Here is a 27,453-nt window from a genome sequence, read left to right as displayed (position 1 = left end):
AGTTCACACTGTTGCTTTGTTGATTGGTCTGAGGAGATACTGGGCACATACCTGGCCATTCCTTTGTTCTCCACTAAATAGATGTTTGATACCTTTTGGTTTCTGAAAGCAGATAACTCAGTATCTCAAAAACATCCTTTATTTTTAAACCAAGCAAAATAAATCATGTCATGCTACAGTTTTATTTATACTTCTATCCTTTTCTTATAGCCCTGTGTTTTTCTAAGTAACATGAGATGAGGGATGGAACTTAATATACTGCCTTTTCTGTGTGGTTTTACAATCAAAGTGGTTTACATGGGGCAATGAAGTGACTTGCCCAGTCACAGGAGCTGCAGTAGGAATTGAACTTACAACCTCAGGGTGCTGAGGCAGCTGCTCTAACCACTAGGCCACTCCTCTCCTCTAGAACAGTGTTCTTCAACCTTTTTACACCCGTGGACCGGCAGAAAAAAAAGAATTATTTTGTGGACCGGCAAACTACTAGGACTAAAATTTTAAAACCCAGTTTCAGCCCCATCTCCGCGAGCTCGGTCCCCACAAATCATCTGATCCCATCCACACAAGCCTAGTTATGATTTTATATTGAATGTATTTTATTAAAGTATAAAAAGAAACAATATTCTGTACAATTGTCATTTTATAAATACAAATAATACAGAGCAAGGATCAACAAAACCCCTGTTTCCTCATACCGTATATCCCCTCTACTATCAAGAAAACTGAACAAGCCAAATTATTACAGAATGCTACACAGAAATATCATGCTAACAGAATACTGCAGTCACACATGACAGGAATAGTTTTAGGGGAGTGCAACTAGGGCAACTGTCCCCTGGTCAGAGAGCGCCCTAAGCCAGCTGGAAGCTAAAGAAGCACTTCCTGGGTTTTGCAGTCCACAGTTATGTCTAACACCAGCTCTAGCAGGATATATATTTCAAATCTGATATATTCTAATCACAAAATAGAAATAAAATTATTTTTTTCTACCTTTTGTCGTCTCTGGTTTCTGCTTTCAATCTTCTTTTCATTCTCTTCCTTCCAGCGTCTGCCCTCTCTGTCTCTTCAATCCAGCATCTGCCCCTTCCATCCACTGTCTGTCCTCTCCCCCTTCCATATGGTATCTGTCTTCTTTCTATGCCCCTCTCCCTTTTCCATCCAGCTTGTGCCCCTCTCTCCTTTTTACATGATTCATTCCAGTTTCATTGCTCTCTTCATTTTTATCTCTCCTATACCAGATCTATCATCGTTGTCCCTCTCTGCTTATTTTTCTGCTGACCCCTTTCTATCATCAATCTCTCTACTTTCTCATGCCTGTGTCTCCCCTTCCCCTCCTCTAATCTCTCTGCCAGCTGTTTCCTTCCTTTTTTCATTCTCCCTTTCCTCCTCCTCCTGTCCAGCAGTAACTCTCTTCCCTTCCTCCCCTCCCAGCAGCATCTCTCCTTCTCCCTCTCCAGTAGCAGCTGTCCCTTTTTTCCCTTGCCCAGCAGCTTCCCAGATTCATTTCCCTCCTCCCCTCCCAGCAGAATCACTCCTTCTCCCTCTCCAGTAGCAACTGTCCCTTTTTTCCTTGCCCAGCAGCTTCCCAGATTCCTTTCCCTCCTCCCCTCCCAGCAGCATCTCTCCTTCTCCCTCTCCAGTAGCAGCTGTCCCTTTTTTCCTTGCCCAGCAGCTTCCCAGATTCCTATCCCTCCTCCCCTCCCAGCAGTATCTCTCCTTCTCCCTCTCCAGTGGCAGCTGTCCCTTTTTTCCCTTGCCCAGCAGCTTCCCAGATTCCTTTCCCTCCTCCCCTCCCAGCAGCATCTCTCCTTCTCCCTCTCCAGTAGCAGCTGTCCCTTTTTTCCCTTGCCCAGCAGCTTCCCAGATTCCTTTCCCTCCTCCCCTCCCAGCAGCATCTCTCCTTCTCCCTCTCCAGTGGCAGCTGTCCCTTTTTTTCCTTGCCCAGCAGCTTCCCAGATTCCTTTCCCTCCTCCCCTCCCAGCAGCATCTCTCCTTCTCCCTCTCCAGTGGCAGCTGTCCCTTTTTTTCCTTGCCCAGAAGCTTCCCAGATTCCTTTCCCTCCTCCCCTCCCAGCAGCATCTCTCCTTCTCCCTCTCAAGTAGCAGCTGTCCCTTTTTTCCTTGCCCAGCAGCTTCCCAGATTCCTTTCCCTCCTCCCCTCCCAGCAGCATCTCTCCTTCTCCCTCTCCAGTGGCAGCTGTCCCTTTTTTTCCTTGCCCAGCAGCTTCCCAGATTCCTTTCCCTCCTCCACTCCCAGAAGCATCTCTCCTTCTCCCTCTCCAGTAGCAGTTGTCCCTTTTTTTCCCTTGCCCAGCAGCTTCTGATAGTGGCTTTCTCCCCTGCCAGCAGCTCTTCTTACTTCCCAGCGCAGCGATTCACGAAGGCAGCCTCAGGTCCTTTGTTGGGTCGCGCCACCTCTGAGGAAAGAGGAAGTTGCATCATCAGAGGCAGCCGCGACTCAGCAAAAGCCCCGAGGCTGCCTTCGTGAATCGCTGCGCTGGGAAATAAAGGAGAGCTGCAGAGAGGGGAGAAAGCTACTGTCGGAGGCTCCCCAAGATCTCTCCGGCCCAGCGCAGACTTGAGATGTTGATCTTGCCGGCCCTGCGTGGACCGGCAGGAAGTTGAAGTAAGTCAATCTTGCCGGCCCTGCGCGGACCGGCAAAAATTTCCTGCGGACCGACATCGGTCCGCGGACCGGCGGTTGAAGAACTGTGCTCTAGAACACATCACAGGCCTCTAAATTTATATTTGGAACAAAGGAAGATTAAAGGATTTATCCAGATCTGAATGAATCACAGTGTGATTTGAGCTGGGCTTCCTTGGTTCTTGGCCTGCCATTCTAACCATTAGGCTACTCCTCCAGGTCATCTTGGTTCCTTCTTTCATATAAATTGTTTACATGCCAAAGGCATATTTTCTTTTTATCTACAATTTCATTACTGTATCTGTTGTATTTTTTTATTTATATGTTTTCCTTTCTTGGTTCTCAGTTCTATTCTGAATTGCTACATTTGTATAGCTTATGAAATATTTACATTTACATAACAGCAAAAACAACAAAAGCCTGATGGAAAAAAATAAATAGTTTCATAAAGATGGATCCTTAATCAATAAGCAGTGATATTAGAAATTACAATTTAGACTAATTTAGGTCAAAGGAAATCCAAATTACAATATGCTTTAAAATATTACATTTAAGAAAGAAGTCACAATTCCCTGCCATTATATGAATTATGCCATTATATTCTGTATTCTCTTAGTACTCCCCACCCCAGTTCACCCATCACATATAGAAGAGATGAATTTTATAAACTAAGGCCAATCTTTTATTTATTATAAAATATGACTTTTCATTTTCACTAGTCATGGGAAGAAAGGATTGGGTCAAAGGAGAAGAGAATAATGTAAATAAATATTAAATTTTCAGGTAGGAGATGAAAAAGGAAGGGGAAAAGAATAGAAATCAATTCTTAAGGTGGATAGATTGAAGAGATAAGCATAGATTAGCTACAGAACTTAAGAATAAGATAGAAAGCAGAAAATTAATGATAAATTATTTAAATGGTCTGTATACAGGTACAGATTTCAGATAAAAAAGATGGGCCATTCTTTAAACACTACTAAGGCCATTACAGGAAGCTGGAATGCACCAACCTCATGTTGTACAAATATGTATGTTTGAATTCAATACTATGCACTTGCAATATTAGAGATAAGGTTAGCTACTGACTAACAACTCTGTAGGTGCTAATTTAAGCACAGACAATTAAGACCTTATCAAAGTTTCTTAAAACCCAGATCCTCAGAGATACCACACTAGGCTCAAAAACTTTCATTTGCCTAGTGATTAACGTGTCATCTCATCACTGGATCTATATTTTATCTGTGTAACTTCTTGAAATCCCAACTTTGTGAATAAAGTATTTCAATACAGTTCTATTCTTATTATCTCTTATTTACAAATAGTAGTACTTAGCTTTGTGGTCATTAGATTAGGGATCAGTACACCAACATGTTTCACCTTGCATATTTTTTCAAGGGAAATGTGGTCGAAAAGGGTGGTGAGTAAATAATAGGGACTCAAGCCTTGAAAAAGCACCCAAGGAGAAACATGTTGGCGTACCGATCCTTAGTCTAATGACCACAAAGCTAAGTACTACTTTTTGTAAATAAGAAGTAGGAATTGAACTGTATCGAAATACTTTATTCACGAAGTTGGGATTTCAAGAAGTTACACAGTTAAAATATAGATCCAGTGACAAAATGACACGCTAATCACTAGGCAAATGAAAGTGCCTCTGAGGATCTGGGTTATAAGAAACTTTAGTAAGGTCTTAATTGACTGTGCTTAAATTAGCACCTACAGAGTTGTTAGTACAAATGTATATGACAAGTTGACTTTAACAGTGAAAGAATTTTCAAGGGGAAAAGTCTCCTCAAGCCTGCTGGTATCACAACCTGCAGATAGCAAAGCCATTCACCCATCCTCTGAAGGGGAAACTGCCCCTCCCATTCCAAGTGCACAGATGGCTTCATAGGCAAGGCCACCAATTTCTGAAGATTTAAAACCAGCCCTGCCAAAAACCCATACCCTTCAATCATCTCTATAGCCATTGGTAAAGCACTCTGAGGTTGGGTTAAAATTAACAGAATGCCATCTGCAAAGTCCAATACTTTGAACTCTTCATTCTCCACCCTTAAACCCGATACTAAGGCCTTACATCTCAAGATACACATAAAGGGCTCCGATGTAAAAACAAAATGGGAAATGGGACATCCCTGCCTGGTGCCCTTAGCTAAAGAGCAGTGTGCTTACCATTCGCCAGGAGGACAGCCATTCAATTCTTGTACAAGTTGGCTATTGCTTCATAATACCAGACTTGTATGCCTACATATTCTAATGTTCTAAACATGAAGTTCCAGCTAATTTGGTTGAATGCCTTAGCAGCATCCAGACTCACCAAAATCTGAATGTTAATACACAAACAACACTTCTTGATGCAATGTAAGTTCTACTTCTAGGCTTACCACATGTTAAAATTCAGTGTTATAGTGTCTTAAACCCAAAACGTAAAAGCATTTTATTAGAGTGGCTTTTAATTAATATTCAGTTCTAATTATTAAATTGTATAATAATGGCAAATCATTTCACTGATATGAGTATGTTGTTGCAATTTATTCATTTAATTCATGGCATAAATATTACCTTTTTGTACATGTTGTTATGGACTATAATTTCTGTCAACACCTGGAAAAAGGAAGGATTGGTTAAAATCTAGGGTAAAGTTCTGGGTAGATCAGTTAAATAACAGAGTAAAGTCTGTCTTTAAGAAAAAGAACAGGACCACATTTCCTAGAATTCCCAGGGAAGACAAAGAACAGAGGAGCACCTGTGGGTGAGATCTTTAAGGACAGGACTGGCAGAGATTAATGTGGAATAGTGAATGAAGTATTCTAAAGACACCAATGGAGTCAGAAACTGGGGGAAAAAAGAAAAGGATAAGTTTATGGAAATAGGAAAGCAGACAGAGGCTGGTAGGAATATATACAGGGAAAAATATTCCATTTCTTTTTTAATGTTTGCCCTATTCACTTATTTTTGAACTTTTCAGTTTCTATCCCGCATTTATATTAATACATTTTAAAACGCACATTAGAAATTATAGCGGCAAATTTTAGGGCTCCTTTTATCAAGCTGCGCTAGCGGTTTAATGCACGTAATACCGCACGCTAAACCTCCGGCCGCGCTAGCCGCTACTGCCTCCCTTGAGCAGGCGGTAGTTTTTAGGCCAGCGCGGGGGTTAACGCATGATGAAATGTCATGCACGTTAACCCCGCCAACGTGGCTTGATAAAAGGAGCCCTTAGTTAAAACATAGAAAGTGGAAGTCACAGGTTCAAGTCAAGAAGTAAGGAATTTTCATACTATTTTAAAAGAGGCTTTTCTAAAATAGGTGCAAGTCCACATGGCAAAGCAGGAAACAGCAGGTATAGGTTCCTCCCTCCCAACACATACATACATACATAGAATTTGGAACAGCTTTCTAAAAAAAAAAATGCTGATCCCATTGTAAAAGACTCAGATTGCTGCACTGGTAGTTTCTACGCCATTGGTAGCCCCCTTAATATTAGCTCTGCTCTCGTTGATCTATCCCCTACACCGAAGCCAGTTCTTCCCCTCCTCCTACCCCAAGGTACCCATACCCCAGTGTAGCATAAACCTCCTCAAGGCACACCAACATCTTGTGTCAGGCCCCTATGGTGAAAGCCCCCATGGGTGGAGAACAGTTCAACATGACATCTCTTCTAGCATCTTAGGCCCACCTAACTTATATCTTAGCCCATCCAAAATGATCACTTTGCCATGTAGATGTACTGAGATTCCCTACATAAGAATAGCCCCAGCTTTCAAATGGCAATTAAATATCTGGTCCTCTACTAAAGTTTAAATGCTGGTATTTACCTATGAGAATGTTCCTAAAATAAAGGCCTCAATGCTTGCATATCTATAACATTTTTCTATGCACATTCCTGCACATCATGTACATAACAATCTACAGAATTTTTTCCTTAATGCCCACCATAGAGCTGATGTACATGTTTGTGCCTAGATTTGGGGAAGATACAGTATTATAGTATTCTATAATTCACATATGTAACTTGAAACAAAAGAGAAGAGGGGAAGGGTGTTCCAAAGTGTGGGTGCAACTACTGAGTAAATCTATTTAAAGGTACAGAGCAGAGGGATCAGAGGCAGGATGGGGGTGTTGTGATGCAGCGGGAGAGAATGGATATCTCTCCCACAGCTGGGGGGTTCGCTTGTCAGCAGGAGAGAGTGGGCATCACTCTAGCTGCAGGGGGGGGGAGTTGTGTGGCAGCGGGAGAGAATGTGCATCTCTCTCACTGCTGTGGGGGGTGGGGGAGGTGGGAAGTGGGTGTTGCTTGGCAGCAGGAGAGAGTGGGCATCTCTCCCGCTGCAGGCGTTAAACTTTTTAGAACCTGACCTGAGTTGTAAAGAAGAAATCTCACCCAGTTGTTTATTTTTAGTTCTACACTTTAAGGCTACTCCAGGGAACCGCTCAGCTTGGAGCTAGGCAGGGGTCTTGGCTGGTTTTAATACTCCTCAGTTGTGATCCTAACACAATATGCGTTATACATATTTGCATGCCTGTCTCCTACATTATATGCAAATTTTTCTCAGCATATTCATTAGGGATATCCTGAAAACCTGACGGTTTGGGAGTCCCCCAGGACAGGGTTAATAACCACTGAAGTAGTGTATTCATGTTATGTAAGCTGTACTGTAATCCACATTAGTGTTTAGTTAGAATCCAAATTAATAAAATAAATAAACTAAAACTGAAGTTCAACAAATTTCACTCATATTCCTTAGGCAAGTCCCTTCAATATCTTCAGGTAAAAGTATTTCCTTCATTTTGTATCTGTAGGAAAATGTTCACTGAAAATGGCTCTTCTACTGTAAGGTTTCTTGGGACAGGAAGTATGCACTATACCAGCGGTCTCAAACATGCGGCCCGCGGGCCACATGTGGCTCTCTAAGTTTTATTTGCGGCCCGTGGTCTGGACTGGATAATTCCTTCCTTTTGGAGCAGCAGAGGGTCTGGTCGGTTCGTTCCGTTCAAAGCCACGGGTTGGCGGCTCCTTGCGCTATTCGCTCCTGCATCGGAAGCCTCTCTGACGTCACAACATCAGAGAGGCTTCAGACGCAGGCGTGGATCTCGCAAGGAGCCGCCACCCGCTGCTTTGAATGGAATGAGCTGGCCAGACACGCTGCTGCTCCAGTGGCGTACCAAGGGGGGGGCAGTCCGCACAGCAGGTCACCCTCCACTGTTCTTCCTAGAGTGCGGCTCGCAGCTCGTCTAGAGCAGTGGTGCCCAACTGCTTCCCTTCCCTTCTCACCGCTGCCATCGGGGAACAGGCCGGCACCATGCTCTTTGATCTCCCTGCTTCTCTCGTCGCCCGACCTCAATTCTGACATCGAGAGGACGTTCTGGCTAGCCAATCGTTGCCTGGCTGCCCGGAACGTCCTTTCCGACGTTAGAATTGACGTTGGGCGGCGAGAGTTGGTCGGCCCCATGGAGATCTCTTCCTGTTCCTGATGGCGGCAGCAGCAGCAGCCTATTCCCCGGCGGCGGTGGCATGGGGGAGGGCGGGAAGGAAGAAAGAAGGGGGGGGGGGCAGGGAGACAGAAGGAAAAAAGAAAGAAGGGGGGGGGACAAGGAGCCAGAAACAAAGCAAAAAATGGGACAAGGAATCAGAGAAAGACAGACATAGAAAAAGAAAGAAAAAGTTGGGGGAGGGAATGAGGTCTTGAGGAGAGGAAGCATACAGGAGGCTGAAAGAAGAGAAGAAACATTGGATGCACAATCAGAAGAATAAAGTGCAACCAGAGACTGATGAAATTACCAAACAAAGGTAGGAAAATTATTTTATTTTCAATTTAGTGATTGAAATGTGCCAGTTTTGAGAAAGAAAATATATTAAACTTTAAATGTGAGTACTGCAGAAAAAATAGAGTACTTGGAGGGCCGCAGAAAAAATAGTTAATGTCTTATTAAAGAAATGACAATTATGCATAAGGTAAAACTGTTAAAGGAAAGTTTTATAAACTATAAAGAGCTTAACCTCTTGCAAAATTGTTATTTCTTTAATAAGACATTAACTATTTTTTTCTGCGGCCCTCCAAGTACCTACAAATCCAAAATGTGGCCCCGCAAAGGGTTTGAGTTTGAGACCACTGCACTATACCATGTAACTCACTTTGAGCTACCAATGGAAAGCTAAATATGTAACAATGTATTACTTCAAGTTTCAAGTTTATTAAAAATTTGTTTGACCGCTTAATCCAACTTCTAAGCGGTTAACATAATAAAATTACATAAAAACAAATTAAACATATTAAAACAGGGAAGACAAATGACTTACTCAAAACATACTGCGACAATAGGGCAGATGGGGAGGAACTACAATAAGTATAGGATAGATAAGTCATAAAGGCTAAAAAATAGGTTAGGTAAAAAATTATACTTCAAGGATAGAAAAAAATGTATGAATTTGAACTCCTTGTTCAATATATTGGGGAAAAAAAAAGGATAAATTGAAAAGTCAGTAATTCTTATTTATAAGCTTAAATTGCATAGGTGTAAATGATGTAGCTATTCTGAGTCCCATATGTCTAGCATGATTGAGCACAATCATTTGCTATTTCAACCATGACAGGACAAAGATGAGGAAATTATATTTCAAGTGCGCAAATATAATAAGATGGACATTTGGAACATTCTGGCCAATAATGTATCAAATGAAGTTAAAATTTTATTTAATAGGGTAATAGAGGGAATTAACTATTTTCCAGTAAGATGTGTTTTAGAAGTCCAGCATTATATTAATGTACAGTAGTTGCTTCTTTCACTTTTATATGTAGAATAAGGGGTATGTCTATTGAAGGACAGTAGGAAATGGGCTTAGCTCATGCTAACACTCGACACTGCAAGGCACAGGGGTGTCTGTCTGTCAGTATTCTTATTAAAATGGGCACACAGAGGGCCATGTAGAACTAGGAGTGTGTGTGTGTGTTTGTAGGTCTTTAGTTACAGTATTTTTCTGTTCCTAGAGATGGGTAGTGATGTAAAACTTCTTAAGAAAATGTCCTGTTACTGAATGATGCAGATGGAAGAATTTATTCAGGTCCTTTAGGGTGTTTCATTTGTTTAGGTAACTTTGTACCTCTCCTCAAGCTTTGGGGAATTTCAGTTATAAATACTAGATGTACCACACTCATTTCTGTCATTGCTCTCCAAATGTGGAACCATCTCAGGTAAGAGAAGAAAAGAACCTTTAAAAATTTTAAATCAAAACTAAAAAGTTTCTTGTATAGAGAAGCCTTTAATTAATTTGCCTTCTTAACTGAGTTAATATTTCCACCTGAAGTAGGCAAGTACTGGTCTAATATAAAATAACTCCTATTGTTTTATCTTTACTTGTTCTCTTTTCTATATTAAACTGTAGTTCTTTCCCGATTTCCCTATGAAATGCATGTCTGTCTATCCCTATATTGTATGTCTCCCGCTTTTAAAAAAATATATATTTTTTTTGTTCATCGCTTTGTAATCTTTGAAAAAAGTGATTTAATCAAATACGAAATAAACTTGAAACTTACTTAAGATGCTACTTTGGGCTCCTTTTACAAAGGTGTGCTAGCGTTTTTAGCGCATGCATCAGATTAGTGAGTGCTATGGCGCGCGCTAGCCAAAAATCTACCGCCTGCTTAAAAGGAACTAGTAGCAGCTAAAGCACGCTATTCTGTGCATTAAGGCCCTAACGCACCTTCGTAAAAGGAGCCCTTTGTCTTTTTCAAGATGCTTAAGGTGTCCTTGCTATTATTGGTGCTGCATTTCCCCCTCCCCCTTCCCCCTGGTTGATATTGTCAGTGGTGTAGTGAGGGTGAGAGGCACCCGGGGTGGTGGTGCCCCTCCCTGCCCTCATCTCCACCCTCACACCTTCCCCGATCCCCCCTGCCGTACCCCCTTCCTTTCCCCGTACCTCTAGTTGTTCACCGCCGTAAGCAACAAGAACTTATCACTTCTTAGGCGTGGCACCCGGACGTGATGTCAGCGGGAGAGATGATGCGGTCACAAGGAGCACGCTAAAGTTGTTGCTTGCAGTGGTGAACAACTAGAGATATGGGGGAAGGGAAGGGGGCGTGTGTGTGGCGAGGGGAGGAGTGGGAAGAGGTGGGGCAGAGGGGAAGAGGGGTGGTGATGGCCTCCACCAACATGCTGCCTGGGGCAGATCCCACTCCCACTGTCCTCCCCTTATTACGCCACTGGTTATTGTGCCATTTGCCCATTGAAGCTGCTTTGCATAGTTCATACTTTTTTCTAGTGTTGCTCTGCAAGCAGTAACCTTGGGGGTTACATAGAAACATGATGGCAGATAAAGGCCAAATGGCCCATCCAGTCTGCCCAACTGCAGTAACCATTATCTCTTTCTCTCACTAGGAGATCCCACGTGCCCATCCTCATTCTTCTGCTTGGCATCTTGTGGGTGTCTCAAGGTCTTCATCCTAGTGTATTTTCTGCTATTTCACCCTCTTTGTGTTCTTTAGGATTTTATCACTCTTCTTGCTGTGTTGATCTGTGTCTGATGTCTTAGTGGTCTAATGCAGTCTTCCTCTTTTTTCCTGTTTTGCACCTTTTTTGGTACCTAGAGTTTTAACTTCACTGTTATTGCTATTTTAAACTTTTTTTTGCATTCCCCAGGTTGCTCTTACCACTGTTTGTTGTTTCAAGTACACACATTTTAAAAATTCCCAATTTGTCTAGCTGCTCTTGTTGATCCTCTTCATGTGTTTTAAGGCCTTCCAAAATATCTAAGTGTTCTTCTGGCTCATTTTAGATGTTTTTAAGAGAAAAGGGATTGGGTATGGACTTGTATAATGCCTTTCTTGTGGTGACTGCTGATGCTGTGTAGCCTTTCTTCAGATGTTTCAGGGAAATGGATTTGTATACTGCCTTTTTGAAGTTTTACAACCACACTCAAAGTGGTTTACATACAGGTACTTCAAGCATTTTCAATATCTATCACAGTGGGCTTACAATATATCTAATGTACCTGTGGCAATGGAGGATTACTGTAGTTGTAACTAGAGAACGACACGGGGAGGAATTTGTCCCCATCCCCCAGGAACTCAATTTCCATGTCCCATCCCAGTGAGTTTTGTCACTGTCCCTGTCCTAGCCCCATTCCTGTAAGCTCTGCCTTAACCTCAGAAGCCTCAAAAGCTTATGATTTTAAAGTATTTGAGGCTTGTGCAGATGAGGATGGAGCTTGCAGTAATTGGGCAGGGACCAAAAAGAACTCGTGGGGATGGGATGGGGAAATGATTTCCCACGGGGACGGGGAAAAATTTGTCCGCGTGTCATTCTCTAGCGGTAACCACTATGCCACACTCTCCTCTATCACACTCCTCCATGTTCAGAACCATTCAACCTACTTTGCTGCTGTGTTGACCCTCTTGAGTGATTTAAAATGTGTCCTTCCAAGCTATCTTGGTGCTGTGATGTCTCTCTTATGATGTTTTAAGGTCTTACTACTACTAATGATAGTAGCCTTCTTAGGTGCTTTGTTGGTTCTTTTTGGGTGTTTTAGATCTTTGGAGCTAATAGTACAATTACTTTAATCCGCTCCTGCTGCCTTGAGGTTGTTCATAAGAACATAAGAACATAAGAAGCGCCATCTCCGGAAAAGACCCTAGGTCCATCAAGTCCGGCGATCCGCACACGCGGAGGCCCCGCCAGGTGAACCCTGGCATAGTTTTGGTCCCCATATCGCTCCAAGCTTCTCGTAAAGAAAAGTGCAACTAGCCTACCCCTACCCATGTTACTTCATGCCACTCATAAGGAGATGTACATCTAATTTACCCTTAAATCCTAGAATGGTGGATTCCGATATTACCTCTTCTGGGAGAGCATTCCAGGTGTCCACCACTCGTTGCATGAAGCAGAACTTCCTGATATTTGTCTTTAACTTGTCCCCCCTTAGCTTCAGCCCATGTCCTCTTGTCCGTGCCACATTGGACATTGTAAATAACATTTTTTCCTGCTCTATTTTGTCGATTCCTTTCAGTATTTTGAATGTCTCGATCATATCCCCTCGTAGTCTCCTTTTCTCAAGGGAGAACAACCCAAGTCTCTTAAGCCTTTCCTCGTAATCCAGGTTCTCCATACCTTTCACCAGCTTTGTTGCTCGTCTCTGCACCCTCTCTAGCAGTATAATATCCTTCTTTAGGTATGGAGACCAATGCTGGACGCAGTATTCCAAGTGTGGTCTGACCATCGCTCTATAAAGCGGCATTATGACTTTCTCTGATCTACTCGTGATTCCCTTCTTTATCATGCCTAGCATTCTATTCGCGTTCTTCGCTGCCGCCGCACATTGCACCGACGGCTTCAGTGTCCTATCGATTAATACTCCCAGGTCCTTTTCCTGTTCAGATTTTCCCAGAGTTGCAACTGACATACTATACTTGTGTTCCTTATTTTTTCTGCCTAAGTGCATCACTTTGCATTTTTCCACATTAAACTTCATCTGCCATTTATCTGCCCAATTCTCCAATCGGCTCAAGTCACTCTGGAGTTCTTCACTGTCCTTCTGCGATTTGATGGCCCGGCATAGCTTTGTGTCATCTGCAAACTTGATGATCTCACTGGATGTTCCATCCTCTAGGTCATTGATGAAGATATTAAATAAGATGGGCCCAAGTACTGAGCCCTGGGGCACACCGCTAGTCACATTTTCCCAGTCTGAGAACTTCCCATTTATGCCCACTCTCTGCCTTCTGTTCTCCAGCCATTTGCCTATCCATTTTAGTATATCTCCTTCTATTCCATGGCCCTGCAGTTTCCTGAGGAGTCTTACATGTGGAACTTTGTCGAACGCTTTCTGAAAATCCAAGTATATAATATCCACCAGTTCTCCATTATCAATTTGTCTGTTCACTGTCTCAAAAAATTGAAGTAGGTTCGTCAAGCATGACTTTCCTTTCCTGAATCCATGTTGGCTGGCTTTCATCAGGTCGTGTGTGTCTAGGTACCGGGTTATGCTAACCTTGATCAGCGCCTCAACCATCTTCCCAGGGACCGACATGAGACTCACAGGTCTATAGTTGCCCGGTACTCCTCTTGATCCTTTTTTGAATATCGGGGTGACATTCGCTATCTTCCAGTCGTCTGGTATCTGCCCTGTTTTGATTGACAGATTGGCAAGTTTTTGGAATAGTTCTCCGATTTCCACTTTTAGCTCTTTCAAGACTCTCAGATGAATTCCATCCGGTCCAGGGGATTTGTCGCTTTTGAGTTTGTGGATCTGGCGGTATATCTGGTCCAAGTCCACGTCTACTGTGGTAAGGCTGTACTCTGTTACTCCTTTGAACACTTTCACTGCTTCTGGAATTGTTGCAAAAACAGACGCAAAGAATGAATTTAGTCTGTCTGCGATTTGTTTGTCTTCCTTGATGTACCCTTTCCTTCCCTGGTCGTCCAGCGGTCCCACCTCCTCATTTGCGGGTTTTCTCCCTTTCACGTACTTGAAGAAGGGCTTGAAGTTTTTGGCCTCCTGCGCTATTTTCTCCTCATAGTCCTTTTTGGCATCCCTCACTGCCCTGTGACACTTCTTCTGATCACCCTTGTGTTTGTTCCAAGTTTCGATTGTTTTCATGCGTTTCCATGCTTTGAAGGAGTCCTTCTTTTCTTTTAAGGCTTCCTTCACCTCTTTAATAAGCCATGCCGGCTCTCTTTTGCCTTTGGTTTTCTTTGCTTTGGATATCCTCGGAATGTAGAGGCTTTGTGCTTCCGTGATAGTATTTTTCAGAAGGGACCATGCCTGTTCTACCGTTTTGACTTTGCCCATTTTTTTCTTGATCCATTGTTTCACCATGGCTCTCATGCTATCATATCTTCCCCTTTTGAAGTTTAAAGTTGTGGTTGAGGTTTTTGTAGTTTTTCCCTTCCCGACATCGAGTCTGAAGTTGATCATGTTGTGATCGCTCGTCCCCAGTGGGACCGTGACTTCTACTTCCTTTGCTGGCCCCGTAATGCCGTTTAGGACCAAGTCCAAGGTGACATTTCCTCTTGTCGGCTCTCCCACCAATTGTTCCAGAAAGCAGTCCACTAGCACTTCCAGGAACATTGCCTCCTTGCCACAATTTGAAATTCCCAGGTTCCAGTCTATTCCAGGAAAATTGAAATCCCCCAAGATTATGATATTACCTGTCTTACATTCGTGTTTAATTTCCTCTATCATTTCCACGTCTGTTTCTTCCATTTGTCCTGGCGGTCGATAGTAAAGGCCAATCTTTGTGTCAGCTCCGTTGTGTCTGGGAATCTTTATCCAGAGGGAATCCAGCTTCTCTTTCTCTTCTGTCATAGTCTCTCTCACAGATTCTATTTCTTCACGAACATATAGTGCAACACCTCCACCTTTCTGCCCCACTCTATCTCTTCTGTACAGCCAATGTTATTCTAGGAAAGCATTCTTAAAGATGGACAGTGGTATACATTTTTAGAAAACATCTTTTTTGATACCAAAAGATACAGATAGAATTCTTTATTTAAAATAGAGGGTGGAGGTTGCAAAAGGAAACAGGTGAATTCAGAAAGTCACCTTCAGGAAAGTGGAAGGTGTAACAGGAGATGAGAAAATAATAATATAACAAAATATTTAATAATTCCCCTATTATTAACAAAGTAGAGAAAGAGAGTTGACCAAAAGCTATGCAGAAGAGGAAAGTATCAACAAAATATAGCTGTAAAATACTCACAGTTCAAGCAACAATATCTAAGTTTGTCTTATGTTAGAGGCAGACTTAGATATTACCGCTATCCAAGAGACAAGGTTCAATGATTCCCATGAAAGGGACACAACCATATTGAGCTATAATCATTTTAAGAAGGATAGAGATGGCAGAAAAGATGGAGGAGTAGCTCTGCATGTGAAAAACAATGTTGAAACAGCTGAAATATAAAAGGCTTGGTGAAAGAAGAAAGTTATATAGTTCATCTGAGAAAAAGAAATGGAATGCCTATCTACACAGTGTCATTTGTAGATCTCCAACATAAGTGGAGAAGCTGGACAAAGATCTGGTCATAGATAATCAATACTTTGGAATGAAAAGGGAGGTGCTCTGCAGCGAGATTTCAACCTGAAAGATGTAGATCAGAATACCCCATTTGCAGAATTAGAAAGAAGTAGAGCATCCCGCCTATGCGGGAACAGGAAGTCACTCCAGAAAGAAGGCTTCTGAAGCAGCCCAATGGCAGTAGGCACACCTCATTGCTACTTCTACCGGCTGGCACAAAGATTCAATTTCAGTGAGGAGGTAGCTGGGGGACAGGGGAGAGAGATAAGCACCATCCCATGGGAGTGTGTGGGGGGGAGTGAAAGAGAAAGAGAAGAACCCACTGGAGATGAGGTTTGTGGAGACAGAGGAAGAAGCACCTACCTATGGGGAGAAGCACCCATGGAGGCTTGGAAGGAGAGAGAAGAACCTTCAGAGGTGAGGGCTGAAGGAAAGGACAAGAGAGAGGCATTAAAAAGGTATAGAAGATGGAAAAGGGGACTAAGGAAATGGGTGAAAGGTGGGGTAGTGCAAGGACAAGACTGGTGAAAGGTAGGGGGGAAGGGCAGGGGTGAAACTAGTGCGATGTGTGCCAGAGATAGGGATCGGGTGGAGCGGCGGCAGGGGCAGGGTCATGTGTCCCCTTTTTTTGATTTCACAAATATGGTAACTCTAATAATTTGGTACTAATAAAGTGGCACATGAAGAAGGATGAGAGATGCTGGAGGAATAATCATTAAAAATGAGATATCTGTTGATCAGCAGCCCTTGGGTTAGTACTATTGTAATGTCACTAATCAGACCCACCCCCCAAGAAACAAAAATAGTTTATTGCCTCTTACCTTTCTAAGGGAGGAGTTATCATGACCTGCTATTAGTGATCTGTACCTGTCGTTAAAATCATCTGTAATAATGGAAAATTGGAGGGTGGCCAATGTTATGCCAATTTTTAAAAAGGTTGCCAGGGGAGATCTGGGAAATTACAGACTGGTAAACCTAACTTCAGTGCCGGGCAAAACAGTGGAAACAATTTAAAAAAATAAAATTATGGAACACAAACATACATGATTTAATGGGACAATATCAGCATGCGTTCAGCCAAGAGAAATCTTGCCTCACCAGTTTTCTTGACTTTGTTGCACCCCCTAGTTGCACCCCCTGATGCAGACTGGAACACATTTTCAGCAACCACCAGTAGCAGCAAGAGGCTTTTGGCCTCCATAAATGGTGCACAACTAAAACAGATGGTAAAGGAGCCCACTAGGGCCCAGGCGACCTGGTACTCACCAACGGGGAAAGCGTCTCAGAGGTCTTGGTAGGAGATACGCTAGCCTCCAGCGACCATAACATGGTATGGTTCAACCTTAGGAAAGGATTCCCTAAATCAATCACAAAAACAAAGGTACTTAACTTCCGGGGCACCGACTTCACACGCATGGGAGATTTCATCCATCAGACGCTGCAGGACCAAGCAGAGACCGGTAATGTGGAAGCTATGTGGTCGTACCTGAAATCATCCATACACGAAGCTATTAATCGCTACATAAAATTGGTAGACAAACGGCAAAGAAACAATAAACCCCAATGGTTCACTGAGGAGATCTCGCACCTCATTAAGGAGAAGAAAACAGCATTTCTTTCCTACAAACTTACGCAGAGAAGGGAAACCAAAGTAGAATATAAGACCAGGTCTGCAGCGGTCAAAACAGCAGTTAGGGAGGCCAAACTTCGAGTGGAAGAAACTTTGGCAAAAAACATTAAAAAAGGGGACAAATCTTTCTTCAGGTATATTAGTGATAGGAAAAGGAACACAGACGGCATAGTACGCCTTAGAAGACCGGACGGAAACTACGCAGTGGCGGATTCTGAAAAAGCCGAAATACTAAATGAATATTTCTGCTCAGTCTTCACCTGTGAGGCACCGGGACACGGACCACAATTGAAGGCAAAACAAATTGCGGAAGACCCGTTTTAGAATTTTGAGTTCACACCTGAAGACGTCTACAGCGAGCTGACAAGGCTCAAGGAGAACAAGGCCATGGGACCGGACAATTTACACCCAAGAGTGCTTAGAGAATTGAGAGATGTACTGGCAGAACCGTTGGCCGTGCTCTTCAATCTCTCACTAAGCACGGGGAAAGTTCCATTGGACTGGAAAACAGCCAACGTCATTCCTCTGCATAAAAAGGGTTGCAAGGCTGAGGCTGCGAACTATAGACCGGTGAGTCTCACTTCAATAGCGTGTAAACTCATGGAAACACTAATTAAGCATAAATTAGATACGGTCTTGAATGAGGGGAATCTCCGGGACCCCAGTCAACATGGATTCACCAAGGGTAGGTCCTGCCAGTCCAATCTTATCAGCTTCTTTGACTGGGTAACAAGAAGGCTGGACTCGGGAGAGTCCTTAGACGTTGTATAACTTGACTTCAGCAAGGCTTTTGACAGCGTCCCACACTGCAGACTGCTGAACAAGATGGAATCGATGGGGTTAGGAGCAACACTAACTGCATGGGTTAAAGATTGGCTAAGTGGCAGACTTCAGAGGGTGATGGTTAACGGTACCCTCTCCAAAACGTCGGAAGTGACCAGCAGAGTGCCGCAGGGCTCAGTCCTGGGTCCACTCCTCTTCAACATATTCATTAGGGATTTGATTCATAAGAACATAAGAAATGCCATCTCCGGATCAGACCTTCGGTCCATCAAGTCCGGCGATCCGCACACGCGGAGGCCCTGGCAGGTGTACACCTGTCGTAATTTATAGTCCACCATATCCTTACATGCCTCTCTTAAGGAGATATGCATCTAGTTTGCTCTTGAAGCCTAGGACGGTCGATTCCGCAATAATCTCATCTGGGAGGGCATTCCAGGTGTCAACCACTCTCTGAGTGAAGCAGAACTTCCTGACATTAGTCCTGAACCTGTCCCCTCTTAGCTTCATTTCATGTCCTCTAGTCCGTGTCAAATTGGACAATGTAAATAATCTTCTCTGCTCTATTTTGTCGATTCCTTTCAGTATTTTGAAGGTCTCGATCATATCCCCACGCAGTCTCCTTTTCTCAAGGGAGAACAATCCTAGTGTTATAAGTCTGTCCTCGTATTCCAGTTTCTCCATACCCTTCACCAGTTTTGTTGCTCGTCTCTGCACCCTCTCCAGCAGTTTTATATCCTTCTTTAGGTAGGGAGACCAATGTTGGACGCAGTATTCCAAGTGTGGTCTGACCATTGCCCTATAAAGCGGCATTATAACTTTCTCCGATCTACTCGAGATTCCTTTCTTTATCATGCCCAACATTCTATTTGCCTTCTTTGCCGCTGCCGCGCATTGTGCCGACGGCTTCAGGGTCCTATCTATCATTACACCCAGGTCCTTTTCTTGTTCACTCTTCCCCAGAGTTGCACCTGACATTGTATACTCGTATTCCTTATTCTTATTGCCTAAATGCATTACCTTGCATTTCTCCACATTGAACTTCATCTGCCATTTCTCCGCCCATGTTTCTAACCGACACAAGTCGCTCTGGAGTTTCTCTCTATCCTCCTGCGATCTGATCGCCCGGCATAGTTTTGTATCGTCTGCAAACTTGATGATCTCACTGGATGTTCCTTCCTCCAGGTCATTGATATAAATATTAAAAAGGATCGGCCCAAGTACCGAGCCCTGGGGTACACCACTAGTCACTTTCTCCCAGTCGGAGAACTTCCCATTTATGCCCACTCTCTGCTTTCGGTTTTCCAGCCATTTGCCTATCCATCTTTGTATATCCCCCTCTATGCCATGGCTTTGTAGTTTCCTGAGAAGTCTTTCGTGTGGAACTTTGTCGAACGCTTTCTGGAAGTCCAAGTATATTATGTCCACCGGCTTCCCACTATCAATTTGCTCGTTCACGGTCTCAAAAAATTGGAGTAAATTCGTCAAACATGATTTCCCTTTCCTGAATCCATGTTGACTGGGTTTCATCAAGTCGTGTGCGTCCAAGTGCCGGACCATGCTATCCTTGATCAGTGCTTCAACCATCTTGCCGGGGACAGACGTAAGACTCACAGGTCTATAGTTGCCCGGTTCCCCTCTCGATCCTTTTTTGAAAATTGGGGTGACGTTCGCTATCCTCCAGTCATCCGGTATCTGTCCAGTTCTGATTGTCAGGTTTGCAAGTTTTTGCAATAACTCTCCGATTTCAACCTTCAATTCCTTTAAGACTCTCGGGTGAATTCCATCCGGTCCAGGGGATTTGTCACTTTTAAGTTTGTCGATCTGATAGTATATCTGGTCTAAGTCCACTTCAACTGTGGTGAGGCTGTCTTCTATTTCTCCTGCAAACACTTTCTCCGCTTCAGGTATTGTTGAGGTGTCCTCCTTCGTAAAGACGGACGCAAAGAAAGAATTTAGTTTGTCTGCGATTTGTTTATCTTCCTTGATGTACCCTTTTCTTCCCTGGTCGTCCAAGGGTCCGACTGCCTCTTTTGCAGGTTTTTTCCCTTTCACGTATCTAAAGAAGGGCTTGAAGTTTTTGGCCTCCTGGGCTATTTTTTCCTCATATTCCTGTTTTGCATCCCTCACCGCCTTGTGACATTTCTTCTGATCATCTTTATGTTTGTTCCAGGCTTCGGTTGTCTTTATGTATTTCCATTTTTTGAAAGAGTCCTTCTTTTCTTTTATGGCTTCCTTCACCTGTTTGGTAAGCCATGCCGGTTCTCTTTTGCTCTTTGATCTCCGATCTTTGGAAATCCTCGGAATGTAGAGATCTTGTGCTTCTGTGATAGTATTTTTCAGTAGGGACCATGCCTGATCTACCGTTTCAAGTTTGTCCACCTTCTTTTCGAGTCGTTTTTCTACCATGGCTCTCATGTGATCGTATTTACCCTTTTTAAAGTTCAAGGTGGTGGTTAAGGTTTTGGCATGTTTCCCTTTCCCGATGTCAAGTTTAAAGTTAATTACATTGTGATCACTCGTTCCCAGTGGAACCATGACTTCCACTTCTGTTATCGGTCCCGTGAGGCCATTTAGGACCAAGTCCAAGGTGGCGTTGCCTCTTGTCGGCTCTTTTACCATTTGTTCCAGGAAGCAATCCCCTAGCACCTCCAGGAACTTGGCCTCCTTGCCGCAGTTGGAGGTTGCTAGTTTCCAGTCTATCCCTGGGAAATTGAAGTCTCCCAATATAATTATATTGCCTGTCTTGCATTCTTGTTTGATTTCCTCCATCATTTCTGAGTCAGTTTCCTCCGCCTGTCCTGGGGGCTTCAAGGTAAGGTAACCTTATTCGCTGATGATGCCAAACTATGCAATATCATAAACGGCTACAATCTGCAGAATACTATGGAACAGGACCTCCGTACTTTAGAAAGTTGGTCCTCTGTCTGGCAGCTGGGCTTCAACGCCAAGAAATGTAAGGTCATGCATCTCGGAAATGGAAATCCATGCAGAACTTACACCTTGAATGAAGAAACTTTGACCAAGACTACAGCAAAACGAGACTTGGGAGTGATCATCAGTGCAGACATGAAGACTGCTACTCAAGTGGAGAAGGCTTCATCTAAGGCACGGCAGATGATGGGTTGTATCAAGAGAAGTTTCGTCAACAGGAAGCCTGAGGTTATGATGCCATTATACAGAGCCATGGTGAGACCTCATCTAGAATACTGTGTGCAATTTTGGAAGCCACATTACCGTAAAGATGTGCTCAGAATTGAGTCGGTTCAGCGGATGGCCACCAGGATGGTCTTGGGGCTAAAGGGTCTCTCGTACGAAGAGAGACTGAACAAATTGCAGCTCTATACTCTCGAGGAGCATAGGGAGAGGGGAGACATGATTGAGACATTTAAGTACATCACGGGACGGGTCGAGGTGGAAGATGATATCTTTCTTCTCAAAGGACCCTCGAACACAAGAGGACATCCGCTCAAACTCAGGGGAGGGAAGTTTCGTGGAGACGTCAGGAAGTACTTCTTCACGGAACGAGTGATAGAACATTGGAACAAGCTTCCAGTACAGGTGATCGAGGCCCGCAGTATCCCAGACTTCAAGAATAAATGGGATACCTATGTGGGATCACTGCGAGAGTCATACCAATGAATAGGGTCGCTAGGATATAGACTTAATAGAGCAGGTCAGTAGAGTTAAGGGGGCCAGTAGACTTAAAAGGGGGTCAATGGTATGGGCAGACTTGATGGGCTGTAGCCCTTATCTGCCGTCATCTTTCTATGTTTCTATTTTCAGTGTAAGCTTGTCCCAGACACACAGAAACAGATCTAATGTCACAGTGGTCTGCTGGTAAAAGTTGGAATCCCCTAGGACAAGGTCCACTTCCACTAATCCACTGCTGAGGTTTTAAAGAACTTCCGGGTATGTACAGGATACCCAATAAGACACCAGGTTCCCATACAAAATTAACAATTTTTATTACACACCAAAAATGTATCAAGAATTATCAGATAAATCTTGTTTCAGAAGAACATTCCACACTGAGATACAGTTTTAAAACAGTTAAAAACACTTACAATTAGATATAAAGTACTTCAGTTTGAAATTCTAATTAAAAATGCTTTAAAACACAATAAAATCTTAAAATGTATTCATCTTCAGAATAAAGTGCAAATAATTTCTCTCTTCTCTCCTCAGTTTCCAGCAAGTGATTAAAAGGAAAGGAACCTTAGATAAATACTGTTGCTTTGTGTAATCTTGTCTTTTTCTTTTACAGGTATCACTATAAAGGAGACCCTGTTTATAAGTAAGTATTCTCTTTTTGTCTTTTTCTTTCTCTTTAGTGTAATCCTTTTTCCAATTTAATGTATCTAACTTTGTGTTATTCTACTATCCCTATACAACAGGGGTGCCAAAGTCCTTCTTCGAGGGCAGCAATCTAATCGGGTTTTCAGGATTTCACCAATGAATATGCATGAGATCTATTAGCATACAATGAAAGTAGTGCATGCAAATAGATTTCATGCATATTCTGGGGAAAACCCGACTGGAATGTGGCCCTCGAAGAGGGACTTTGACACCCCTGCTATACAAGCAATGAAACCTTCCAAGAAGCCGGGTAAGTATTGTTCAGGTAGAAAAACTTGGTTGTGCACACCAATAAAAATGTTTAAACCTTGTTTCTTTGGGCCCTCAGTTGCTTGCTTGCATAGGGTGACTTTGGGCCCTCAGTTGCTTGCTTGCATAGGGATGACTTTCTGCCAGCTGCTACTTAATTCAGAACTGGACCACCAGGATGAACCATCAGGATCAGGAGTTGCACCACCTACTGTCCAATCTAAATAAAATTAAAGGTATGCAAAACCTTAACTCCCTCTGTGGATCTAAATCAGTGTCTTCTTGAGCATTAAGCCTTGTATTGCTAACTAGAAAAAAATAAAATCACTTAAGGGTCCCTATTCTGGATTCCCCACTCTGTAATTTGTCACAGCTGCTTTCCCATTCAAGCTCAGTCAAGGACAGTAGTCACACCAGCTTTTGTCCTTAAAAATCATCAAATGAGACAAAATTCCATTTATAGCACTTCCTTGATGTAGTTTTGGAACCTACAATCACTCAGGGCCAGATTCTCAAAACTTTAACATGGTCCCTAAGCTGATTTAGCCTACACGCTTTTTAGCAGCGGATTATCAAAGTGGTGTATCTCTGTCTTTAGCAAACTTTCTAGCAATCTACAACACTGCCATGCAAATGGGCTCTTCAACATTGAAATGATTCGTTAAAATTGCCAAAACATTCTTAAAGAGTGTTGTCATCTTTTGGCAACAAAAATTAGTGACTGGTCTAGGGTTGCCAGTACAGTTATAGCACTGTTTAAAATCTCAGCAGTGGGAGAGATGCCCATTCTGCCAAGTGAACCACCCCAACAGTGGGAGAGATGCCCAATCACTCCCACTGCCACACAACACCCCCTACCTCCGATGCCTGGCACCCACTCCCCCTTACCTTGATTTAGATGGCTGACCGAAGGGATGCCTACTCCCTCCTGCTAGCTGGCCCACCTCTTCAAATGAGCCTTCCCCTCCCTGGTGCTTCCAGGTTGTTTAAGGTCCCTCCATAGGAGTACTACTGTAGGAGGGGCCTTAGGCATCTAGGCCAATCAGAGCCTTAGGCTCCTCACTGATGCATCCAGGGAGGGGTTAAGGCTCTGATTGGCCTAGACGCAAAAGGCCCCTCCCATAGGAGGGGTCTTAAACAACCTGGGCCAATCAAAACCTCAGGCCCTCCACTGTGTATCCCAGGATACACCAGGGAGAGGAAGGCCCATTTTGAAGAGGCAAGCCAGCTTGCCAGAGGGAGTAGGCATCCCTCTAATCAGCCATCCAAAAACAAGGTAAGGGGGAGAGGGTGCCATGCTTTGGAGACAGGAGTGTTGTTGTGTGGCAGTGGGAGAGAATAGGCATCTCTCCCGCTGCTGGGGGAGATGGGTTCACTTGGCAGTGGGAGAGAATAGGCATCTCTTCTGCTACTAAGGGAAGGGGGTTGGTTGCGAGTGGGAGAGATTGAACATCTCTCTCACTGTTGTTGCATTTTTGGTTTTGGTTTGTTTTTTTCTTTTTGTGTTTATTCTGCGCATGTGCCCATCGCTATCACCAGTGATAGGCACATGCAAATGTTGCTACTCTCCACCAATCTCATTTGCATGAACGTTTTTTGGAGAATGACTTGCAATAGTAGCCCATCATTTTTTAACACGTTTTTTTGAGAATCTAGGCCTCAGTCACAGCATAACTACAGTACAGCTACTTATGCTGCTCAACATTCCATTGACAGGCAAGGTTTAAAACGTTTCTTCCTTAATGTCTAACTCACTCAGATTACTTCAAAAATAAGTTTTCTTTTTAAATGAGATCTTCAATTTAGTTTTCCAATAATATAACCTCAGATATTTTAAGTTTTCTTTTCAGATCTCAAATATTAGAAGAACCCAGTTTGGAAACAAGGGATTCTTTTAAAACATCCTTAACCAGGAATGTCTTTAATACTATTAATTTTCGCAGGGAAGAGGTTTTAGACAACATCTCTTTCCAATCTATCCACTGTGTAAGGCTAGGATCCTTTCTAAACTTTCACAGCTCTTTTCACAGGAGAACAAGAAGTCATACCAAATTCTTCTTAATCTTATTAATTGAAGGATTCTTTCCTACAGGCAGCACAAGTTATCAATCCAAGTTAAACTTTCATGGCCGATGTACAGCAGCTTGCAAGGGCATTGAATCACATACACTACTCCGCTGGTAGAACAATCAGTGGAGGTGGGGTTTCCTGAGGTAGTATATGTGATTCAATGCCCTTGCAAGCTGCTGTACATCAGCCATAGAATGAGAAGTGTGAGAGACCGCATTGGGGAATATATTAGCAGGATTACCACGCAGATTTTGGAAGCCCCCCTTGTGCAACATTGGTTAGACAAACATCATTTGAATACTATGCTACAATATTCTGTGTTGGAAGCACCTGAACTCCCGGGGGATGGGGGGGGGGAATTTGAAGGAACGTTTATGTGAAAGAACAAAGTTGGATATATAAGCTTGCCACTCTCCAGCCAGGGGGGCTCAATAATGAGATTGAATGGTGTGCATTCCTGTGATTGTCAGTGGTTTCTACTATCGGGTACATACCCTCATTGGAATTTGATCAGTCATATATCTTTGGATTAGCCCACATTTAAATTATCTTGCCCCTTTTGTCTATGAAACATTGTTCCATAAAGCTTTGTCTGTTGCACTGTTTCACAATGTATTGTAGCTATCAGGAAGAAAGACTTTCCCTTTCTTAAAAATTAGCATTACATTGCTTTCACGCACTTCAAACGATTGCATGATAACGTCAATCCATCAGCTGTTTTTAATGAAGAGGATTCATGGCATTCCTTTAGCTGTTAGAACTGGTGGAAAAAACATTGTGCTAGTTACAGCTTTAAATGATTTCAAATTTTTGGTGAGTGCCTTGATCTTTTGATAAGGATTTAAATATAAGTTTTAAATATGTTTTCTAAATAAATTAGTTTTGGAAATTTACTTGTGTTTCAGAGACATCCCTTGAAGCACCATTTTGGAGTCAAACTTTTTGGTTCCCTGATGCAGGATCGAAACAGGACACGTTGGAACCTGGGATTTAAGATAAGTCCTTTTTTGAAGAGTTATTGAACCATTACAATATGAGAAAGTATCAACCTGTGGGCACACAGTGAAATGAAGATTTTTAAGATATCAACTGAAAATATATTGAATATGCGATGATTGGGTAGTGAGGTAATAGTTTAGGGGTTCGCCCCTTGTTTTCACCTCCATGTCTCTGAGCACGGTTTCATTATAAGTTGATATTATCTTTATGAACTACTATTTATTATTTTGTAGTGATTCTGCATCTGATTTATCGTAGTACCTTCAATCACTCATCACACAATAATTACTGAACTTGTGGTTCCCCTATTCACTGAGCTTATATAAAAAATCACAACAGTCACCTTATTTCATTATCATAGTAACATAGTAACATAGTAGATGACTGCAGATAAAGACCCGAATGGTCCATCCAGTCTGCCCAACCTGATTCAATAAATTTTTTTTTTTTTTTTAATTTTTTCTTCTTAGCTATTTCTGGGCAAGAATCCAAAGCTTTACCATCAGTATTTGCTGTTTGCGTGGAGGGTCATAATAAAAAATACATCTAAATCTGATTTGAACGTAGGGTGCTAGTCACCCAAAGTCAACAGCAGCAAAATGTCCATTCTCAAAAAGTATGTCTAATATGTTGGGGTTTTTTTCCAAAAATCGGCTATCTGTATGACCAGGTATTTGATTGTCCAGACCACCACTATGTCTATCTTTATACCACATTCTCGACCAAAATTTCATCCAAGTCCCAAATGTCCAGAACAAGACCATTTGGACATGGTAGGGGCCAGCTTTGTGTTGAACTGGCCACTCAGATATAGCAACAGAGCAGTGGGGCACTTTACAGGGAACTGCTGTGAACTTAAACAAAAGGGTGCCACATAAACATCTTACCTTTATAGATTATGGTGAGCCCACCAAAACATCCCCAAAACCAATTATACCCACCTGTCTACAACCCCAATAGCCCTTATTGCTGTAGGTGCCACCTATATGATAGGTTGTTTTTTTTTTTTTGGTGGGCTTACATTTTCCATCATAAATGTACTGGTTAGCTTGGCTAATGGGCCTGGGTCCTCCTCTCTATGGTTCATTAGCCCACCTCCCAGACTACTTAAGCCACTTCTGTGCTGCTCTACTAGGCTTTCCTATGCCAGGTGCTGATGTTCCGGAGGAAGGTATGTACGTTTTTATTTTGAACTTTGTGGGAGTGCTACGGGGTCAGTGAACACAGGGGGAGAATGGAGGGGGTCTTTATTTTGTCTCTGCAATGGTTATCTGGTCACTTTAGATACCTTTTGGACACTTAAACCTGTCTTTACATAGTCTAATTTATAACTTATAAGTTTTGTCTAGGGCCCAGACCAGACATAGGCAACTCCAGTCCTCAAGGGCCGGAATCCAATTAGGTTTTCAGGATTTCCCCAATGAATATGCATGAGATCTATTTGCATATTCATTGGGAAAATCTTGAAAACCCGATTGGATTTCGGCCCTCGAGGACCGGAGTTGCCCATGTCTGGCCTAGACTATAGGCCAGTGGTCCCCAACCCTGTCCTGGAGGACTATCAGCCAGTCAGGTTTTCAGGATAGTCCTAATGAATATGCATGAAAGAGATTTGCATGTAATGAAGATGATAGGAATGCAGATCTGCCCCATGCATAATCAGTAGGGCTATCCCGAAAACCCGACTGGCTGGTGGTCCTCTAGGACAGG

At 42.9% G+C, this 27,453-nt stretch overlaps 1 long non-coding RNA gene across 1 annotated transcript; it reads left to right on the top strand.

Moving 5' to 3' along the window:
* The first annotated feature begins 8,377 nt into the window (after nt 1-8,377).
* Nucleotides 8,378-26,641, top strand: LOC117354079. Its single transcript, XR_004538114.1, has 3 exons — nt 8,378-8,434; nt 22,334-22,363; nt 25,650-26,641. It is a non-coding gene; the product is annotated as an uncharacterized LOC117354079 (long non-coding RNA).
* The last annotated feature ends 812 nt before the right edge of the window (nt 26,642-27,453 follow it).

Source organism: Geotrypetes seraphini, chromosome 1, assembly GCF_902459505.1.
Source record: "Geotrypetes seraphini chromosome 1, aGeoSer1.1, whole genome shotgun sequence".
Classification (NCBI taxonomy): Eukaryota; Metazoa; Chordata; class Amphibia; order Gymnophiona; family Dermophiidae; genus Geotrypetes; species Geotrypetes seraphini.
The sequence above is the reverse complement of the archived record's forward strand: the minus strand, read 5'-3'. Positions and strand labels throughout refer to the sequence as shown.